Source organism: Arachis hypogaea, chromosome 5, assembly GCF_003086295.3.
Source record: "Arachis hypogaea cultivar Tifrunner chromosome 5, arahy.Tifrunner.gnm2.J5K5, whole genome shotgun sequence".
NCBI classification, from domain to species: Eukaryota; Viridiplantae; Streptophyta; class Magnoliopsida; order Fabales; family Fabaceae; genus Arachis; species Arachis hypogaea.
In genome coordinates this window covers 46418304-46426850 of record NC_092040.1, presented here as the reverse complement: position 1 = coordinate 46426850, position 8547 = coordinate 46418304, and positions in this window count along the sequence as shown.

The window sequence follows — 8547 nt, the reverse complement described above, 5'->3', positions numbered from 1 at the left end:
GTGTCGGTATAAGATCCATTGATCCCTTTGCACACTGTCACTGCGCCCAACATTCGCGAGTTTGAAGCTCCTCACAATCATCCCTTCCCAGATCCTACACAGAATACCACAGACAAGGTTTAGACTTTCTGGATCTCAGGAATGTTGTATATTGATTTTAGCCAATACCACAAAGATCCTAATCACGGGGTCGGATGCTCTGTTGTCAGGAGAGACAATGCGAATCCGTGGATTAGAGACCCAAGAGAGTATACTCTGGCTGGCGTCCAATGACTACGTTGAACATCATATAGACCGCTTTGTGGTTGTCAGACACGCGGATCTTGGCTAAGCAAGTACTGAAGATAGTGGGTGATTGTCACGGGTCACTCCTTCAGCCTGACTTAACTGAATTAAGTATAAGAGTATATCTTGGAGAAGAAGTATGCGTGAGGTGAAAGAAAAACAATAGTACTTGCATTAATTCATGAGGAATAGCAGAGCTCCTCACCTTAATCTATGAGGTGTAGAAACTCCACCGTTGAAAATACATAAGAACAAAAAAGTCTAGGCATGGCCAAATGGCCAGCCTCCCAAATGGCATAAGAATTTGAAAACAGGGGAAGAAGACCTGATCAAAGGATCGAAAAGTGGTCCAAAGATACGAATACAATATTAAAAATTGCTATTTATACTAAACTAGTAAACTAGGTTTTCAGAAAATGAGTAACTAAGTGCAGAAATCCACTTCTGGGGCCCACTTGGTGTGTGCTTAGGCTGAGCATTGAAGCTTTCACGTGCATAGGCTCTTCTTGGAGTTAAACTCCATCTTTGGTGCCAGTTCTGGCATTTTACGCCAGAAAATGATCTCTGATGGGCGTTTGGACGCCAATTTGGGCTATCAAATCTCGAGCTAAGTATGGACTATTATACATTGCTGGAAAGCCCAAGATGTCTACTTTCCAACAATTGAGAGCACGCCAATTGGGCTTCTGTAGCTCCAGAAAGTTCGCTTCGAGTGCAGGAAGGTCAGAATCCAACAGCATCTGCAGTCCTTTCTCAGCCTCTGAATCAGATTTTTGCTCAGGTCTCTCAATTTCAGCCAGAAAATACCTGAAATCACAGAAAAACACACAAACTCATAGTAAAGTCCAGAAATGTGATTTTTGCATACTAATAAAAATATACTAAAAAGTAACTAAAACATACTAAAAACTACCTAAAAACAATGCCAAAAAGCGTATAAATTATCCGCTCATCAGGCCACCACAACATGAAGAGGCCTTTGTCCAACTGATGACAAGTCATCATATACCTATTTTTCTATGCTTTTTCATACAAGAAATTTATGATTAGTGCTTAAATATTGCATTCTTGTGTACTTAATTGGAAGATTTCCTTGATCTTTTAATTTTATAAATCTTGTAGAAAATAAGAAGAAAAAGAAGCAAAGAAGCACAAAAAAAGGAGAAAAAAAGAGCTTTGGGGTACACTTTGAAGTTGGGGTACACTTTGGAGCCTTAGGCCACGCTTTTAAAAGCGTGGCCCATGACCAAATCAAGGAAGGAAGCAGCCAGCACGCACACTGCCCTGCCCTTGCCAAGGGCAGGGCAGAATCGTGATGCAAAGTGTGGTTGGAAGCAAGAATTTTCGCTAAGTTAAAATCTGGCCGCACACAGCATGACCATGCCTACTTCAAAGGGCTATAACTTGAGCTACAGACGTCCAATTGATGTGCTTCCAGTTGCGTTGGAAAGCTGACATTCAGAGCTTTCCAACGATATATAGCAATCTATATTTGGCGTACAATTGAGGCAGGAACGAAAGGCATCTTTAAGGGCCAAAAATAAGCAAAAAGAAAGCCAAGGAAATTAAGTAGCGTGTGTTTCGGCCATGGTTCGAACTTGGGACATCAAAGTGAAAACACTGCCCTGCCCTCCGCGAGGGCAGGGCAGCATTTGGTTGATGCACATTCCTGGCAGCACCAGCGCGCACCAAACACGGTCCTGGCAGCACCAAATTTTTCCTGCCCTGCTGGTGGACGAAATTGTATCTCTTTATGGAATATGATAATAGAGCCTTCGTCCAACTAACCAGCAAGTGCACTGGGTCGTCCAAGTAATACCTTACGTGAGTAAGGGTCGATCCCACGAAGATTATTGGTTTGAAGCAATCAATACTTATTTTATTAATCTTAGTCAGGAGGCTAAAGACGTTATTTGAATTTATTTGTAAAAAGCCAAACTACAAATTTCATAAAATTGTAAGTTAAAATAATAGAGTTACTTGTTGTGCAGTAATGAGAAACATGTTGGAGTTTTGGAGATGCTTTGTCCTTTGAACTTCAACTCTTCCTTGAAATCCTCTTTCTCACACGCAAGTTCCCTCCATGGCAAGCTCTATGTAGGGTGTCACCGTTGTCAGTGGCTACTTCCCATCCTCTCAGTGAAAACGTTCCTATGCTCTGTCACAGCACGGCTAATCATCTGTCGGTTCTCAATCAAGTTGGAATAGAATCCATTGATTCTTTTGCGTCTGTCACTAACGCCCAGCCCTCAGGAGTTTGAAGTACGTCACAGTCATTCAATCCCGGAATCCTACTCGGAATACCACAGACAAGGTTTAGACTTTCCGGATTCTCATGAATGCCGCCATCAATCCGGCTTATACCACGAAGATTCTGTTGGGGAATCTAAGAGATATTCATTCAATCTGATGTAGAACGGAGGTGGTTGTCAGACACACGTTCAGGGATTGAGGAAGGTGATGAGTGTCACGGATCATCACCTTCTTCACAATTAAGCGTGAATAAACATCTTAGATAAGAACAAGCGTGTTTGAATGGGAAACCAAGGAATTGTATTAAATCATCGAGACGCTGCAGAGCTCCTCACCCCCAACAATGGAGTTTAGAGACTCATGCCATCAAAAGTATGTAATTCAGATCTAAAAATGTCATGAGGTACAAGAAATGTCTGTAAAGGTTGTTTAAATAGTAAACTAGTAACCTAGGTTTACAGAAAATGAATAAACTAAGATAATTGGTGCAGAAATCCACTTCTGGGGCCCACTTGGTGTGTGCTGGGGCTGAGACTAAAGCTTTTCACGTGTGAAGGCCTTTCTTGGCGTTAAACTCCAGGTTATGACGTGTTTTGGGCGTTCAACTCCGGATCATGACGTTTTTCTGGCGTTTAACTCCAGACAGCAGCATGAACTTGGCGTTTAACGCCAAGTTACGTCGTCTATCCTTGCGCAAAGTATGGACTATTATATATTGCTGGAAAGCCCTGGATGTCTACTTTCCAACGCCGTTGAGAACGCGCCAATTGGACTCTTTTAGCTCCAGAAAATCCATTTCGAGTGCAGGGAGGTCTGGATCAAACAGCATCAGCAGTCCTTTTTTAGCCTAAGTCAGATTTTTGCTCAGCTCCCTCAATTTCAGCCAGAAAATACCTGAAATTACAGAAAAACACACAAACTCATAGTAAAGTCCAGAAATATGATTTTTGCCTAAAAACTAATATTATTTTACTAAAAACTAACTGAAACATGCTAAAATCTACATGAAATTACCCCCAAAAAGCGTACAAAATATCCGCTCATCACAATACCAAACTTAAACTGTTGCTTGTCCTCAAGCAACTAGATGAATAAAATAGGTTCTTAACAGAAATTTAAGAAGTAATAATATTTTAGAGTTTTAAGTGAAGCTCAGATCCTTATTAGATGAGCGGGGCTTGTAGCTTTTTGTTCCTGAACAGTTTTGGCATCTCCCTGTATCTTTTAAATTTCAGAATGATTGGCATCCTTAGGAACTCAGAATTCAGATAGTATTATTGACTCTCCTAGTGTAGTATGTTGATTCTTGAACACAGTTGTTTTGTGAGTCTTGGTTGTGGCCCTAAGCACTTTGTTTTCCAGTATTACCACCGGATACATAAATGCCACAGACACATAACTGGGTGAACCTTTTCAGATTGTGACTCAGCTTTGCTAGAGTCCCCAGTTAGTGGTGTCCAGAGCTCTTAAGCACACTCTTTTGCTTCGGATCACGACTTTAACCACTCAGTCTCAAGCTTATAACTTGAACCTGCATGCCACAAGCACATGGTTAGGGACAGCTTGGTTTAGCCGCTTAGGCCTGGATTTTATTTCCTTGGGCCCTCCTATCCATTGATACTCAAAGCCTTGGATCCTTTTTACTCTTGCCTAGTGCTCATGGCTTATGAATATTTTTTTTTTTTGAACTGCTTTTTCTTGCTTCAAGAATCAATTTCATGATTTTTCAGATCATCAATAATATTTTTCGTGTTCCTCATCCTTTCAGGAGCCAATATTCATCAAATTCAAAGTACATATTATGCACTGTTCAAGCATTCATTCAGAGAACAAAAAGTATTGCCACCACATATAATTAATTATAAATTTATTATTAAGAACTCGAAAAATATAGATTACTTCTTAATTCTAAAAAAAATCTACTACTTTATTCATGCCTGATGATGATGAGAAAAATAAATTATAGCTTAATGGAAAATAAAATCAAAATAGACATACTAATTACTACTAAATATCTCCTAAGGTGAATTTCTATAATAATACTATTACTAAGTTAAAGCAGAAAAAATTGGAACTCAGCAACCTGTTGTTTTGAGGAGTAAATGCTCCTCTAATTCTTTGGGGTGTGGTTCAAGGATTAATTTTTGGCGCTTCAGCTCCCTTATATCACGCCCTTGCTCTTCCTGTTCTTTGAGCAGTTTGCAAATCATGCTACCTTGATTATTCTGTTCTTCCTTTATTTGATCCATAGCTTCTTGTAATCTGGAAATAGAGGCCTCAAGCTGTTCCCAATATTCGAATTGGGGCAGTTCTGGGAGGGCTTCTTGTGCTCTTCTCTTGGTTGCATCCTCTTGCTGCTGTTGTTTGATCATTGATGTTCCAGTAATGGGCTTTTCAATTAGGATATATTCAGTTATTCCCATCTTTACTCCAGCATCTTTGCAAAGCCTAGAGATTAAGCTTGGATAGGCCAATCTGGCGTCCTTAGAGTTCCTGTTTGCTATTTTGTATAGCTCACATGAAATCAGCTGATGGACTTCTACTTCTTTTCCCAACATGGTGCAGTGAATCATGACAGCTCTTTTGATGGTAACTTCAGAATGATTGCTGGTGGGCAATATGGAACGGCTAATAAAATCCAGCCAGCCTCTGGCTACTGGCTTTAGATCTTCTCTTTTGAGTTGAACTGGGATGCCAGTTGTACTGGTAGTCCACTTGGCTCCAGGGATGCATATATCCTCCAGAACCTTGTCCAACCCTTTATTGACCCTCATCATTCTCCTATTAAAGGAGTCTGGGTCATCTTTTAGTTGAGGAATCTTGAATATCTCCCTGATCTTGTCAGAATTGGTATGAATGATCTTTCCTCTGACTAAGGTCTTATGGTCAAAGAGAGCAGCTCCAATGATTCTTTGCCTTTCTGTCTGCCATAGATTAGCATAGAATTCCTGAACCATGTTCTTCCCCACTTTCGTTTCAGGATTGGCCAGAATTTCCCAATTCCTGTTTCGAATTTGCTCTTGGATCTCCGGATATTCATCTTCTTTCAGATCAAATCTGACTTCCGGGATCACTGATCTGTGACTCATTATCTTGTAGTAATGGTCTGAATGTTCTTTAGTTAAGAACTTCCCTTGATTCCAAAGTGGCTTTGGAGTGCTTTCTTTCTTTTCTTTTGGGGCGGTTTGCTTTCCTTTAGGAGCCATGATCTTAAGTGAGTATGTTTTTTTTTTTTGTGATCACGGATAAGCACACCAAACTTAGAGTTTTGCTTGTCCTCAAGCAAAGGAGAAGAAAGAAGAGGGATAGAAGGAGAGCAAGTGTGGGATGAAGAGGAGGAGGAGGAGGCCGAATACAATATAAAGGGATGGGGGGTGGGAAATTTTCGAAAAATAAGAAAGATATAAGATAGAAGATATGATTTTAAAAGATATGATCAGAAAACGATATAATTTTAGAAAGGAAAAGATATGAATCATAATTTAAAAGATAAATTTGAAATTTAATTTTGAAGAGGATTTTTAAAAGGAATTATTGATGTGTTGGAAACAAACTTGAAAAGATGATGGATTGAATTGGAAAGCCATTTGGCTTTATGGATTAAGATATATTTAATATTTTTGAAAAAGGGATTTTAGAAATTAGGATAAAAACATTTGGAATTGAAAGTGATAATTTAAAATATGTTTATGCAAGAAATCATGAATTGAAACATAAAAATTTTGAAAAATTGTAAAAAAAACGAAATTGTACCTCCTCCCACCATCCTGGCGTTAAACGCCCATATGGTGCATGGTTTGGGCGTTTAACGCCCAAATGTTGCTTCTCCTGGGCATTCAACGCCCCTGTGGTGCTTCTTTCTGGCGTTGAACGCCAGGAAGTCCTTCGTTACTGGGCGTTTTTCTAAACACCCAGAATGCTAGCAGATTGGCGTTAAACGCCCAGAAGGTGCATCTTTCTGGCGTTTAACGCCCAGAAGATGCTCCTTTCTGGCGTTTAACGCCCAGATGGCTACCCTTACTGGCGTTGAACGCCCAGTGGGTGCGTCTTTTGGGCGTTCAACGCCCAAAATGTTTCTTACTGGCTTTTTCACGCCAGTGAGCTTCCAAATTTCCCTGTAACTCTGTGACTTCAACCAATTGCTATTTCACCTTTTGAAGATACTGTAGCATCTACCTGTAAAACTTTAACGAATAAAATTAAATTTTGTGATTGGCTGGGTTGCCTCCCAGCAAGCGCTTCTTTAATGTCATTAGCTGGATTATTATTGAGTTTTTAATCAAGTCTCAGTTTTGAGCATTCTTGCTCAAAATTTCCTTCAAGATAATGTTTAACTCTCTGTCCATTAACAATGAACTTTTTGTTAGATCCATTATCCTGAAGCTCTACGTATCCATATGGTGATACACTTGTGATTACATATGGACCTCTCCACCGGGATTTTAATTTCCCGGGGAATAATTTGAGCCTAGAATTAAATAGCAGAACTTTCTGCCCTGGCTCAAAGACTCTGGATGACAATTTCTTATCATGCCATCTTTTTGCTTTTTCCTTGTAAATTTTTGCATTCTCAAAAGCATTGAGTCTAAATTCCTCTAGCTCATTTAACTGGAGCAATCGTCTTTCTCCAGCTAACTTGGCATCAAGGTTCAGGAATCTGGTTGCCCAGTAGGCCTTGTGTTCCAGTTCCACTGGCAAGTGACATGCCTTTCCATACACAAGCTGGTATGGAGAGGTCCCTATGGGGGTCTTGAATGCTGTTCTGTATGCCCACAGAGCATCATCCAAGCTTCTTGCCCAATCCTTTCTACGGTTAATTACAGTCCGTTCCAGGATTCTTTTAAGTTCTCTATTTGAGACTTCAGCTTGCCCATTAGTTTGTGGGTGATATGGAGTAGCTACCCTGTGGTTGACTCCATAACGTACCAGAGCAGAGTAAAGCTGTTTATTACAGAAATGAGTGCCCCCATCACTGATCAACACTCTGGGGATACCAAATCTGCTGAAGATATGTTTCTGGAGGAATTTTAACACTGTTTTAGTGTCATTAGTGGGTGTTGCAATAGCCTCCACCCATTTGGATACATAATCCACTGCCACCAGAATATAAGTGTTTGAGTATGATGGTGGGAAAGGTCCCATGAAGTCAATGCCCCATACATCAAACAACTCAATCTCCAAGATTCCTTGTTGAGGCATGGCATAACTGTGAGGCAGGTTGCCTGATCTTTGGCAACTATCACAATTAAGCACAAACGCTCGGGAATCTTTATAGAGAGTAGGCCAGTAGAAGCCACTTTGGAGGACTCTTGTGGCTGTTCGTTCACTTCCAAAATGTCCTCCATACTGTGATCCATGGCAATGCCAAAGGATCTTCTGTGCTTCTTCTTTAGGCACACATCTACGGATTACTCCGTCTGCACATCTCTTAAAGAGATATGGTTCATCCCAAAGATAGTACTTTGCATCTGTGATTAATTTCTTTGATTGCACCCTACTGTACTCTTTGGGTATGAATCTCACTGCCTTGTAATTTGCAATGTCTGCAAACCATGGCACTTCCTGGATGGCAAACAGTTGCTCATCTGGAAAGGTTTCAGAGATCTCAGTGAGAGGGAGGGACGCCCCTTCCACTGGTTCTATTCGGGACAGGTGATCTGCCACTTGATTCTCTGTCCCTTTTCTGTCTCTTATTTCTATATTAAACTCTTGCAGAAGCAACACCCATCTGATGAGTCTGGGTTTTGAATCCTGCTTTGTGAGTAGATATTTAAGAGCAGCATGATCAGTGTACACAATCACTTTTGATCCTACTAAATAGGATCTGAATTTGTCAATGGCGTAAACCACGGCTAGTAGCTCTTTTTCTGTGGTTGTGTAATTCTTCTGTGCGTCATTTAGAACACGGCTGGCATAGTAAATGACGTGCAGAAGCTTGTCATGCCTTTGTCCCAACACTGCACCAATTGCATGGTCACTAGCATCACACATCAATTCAAATGGTAATGT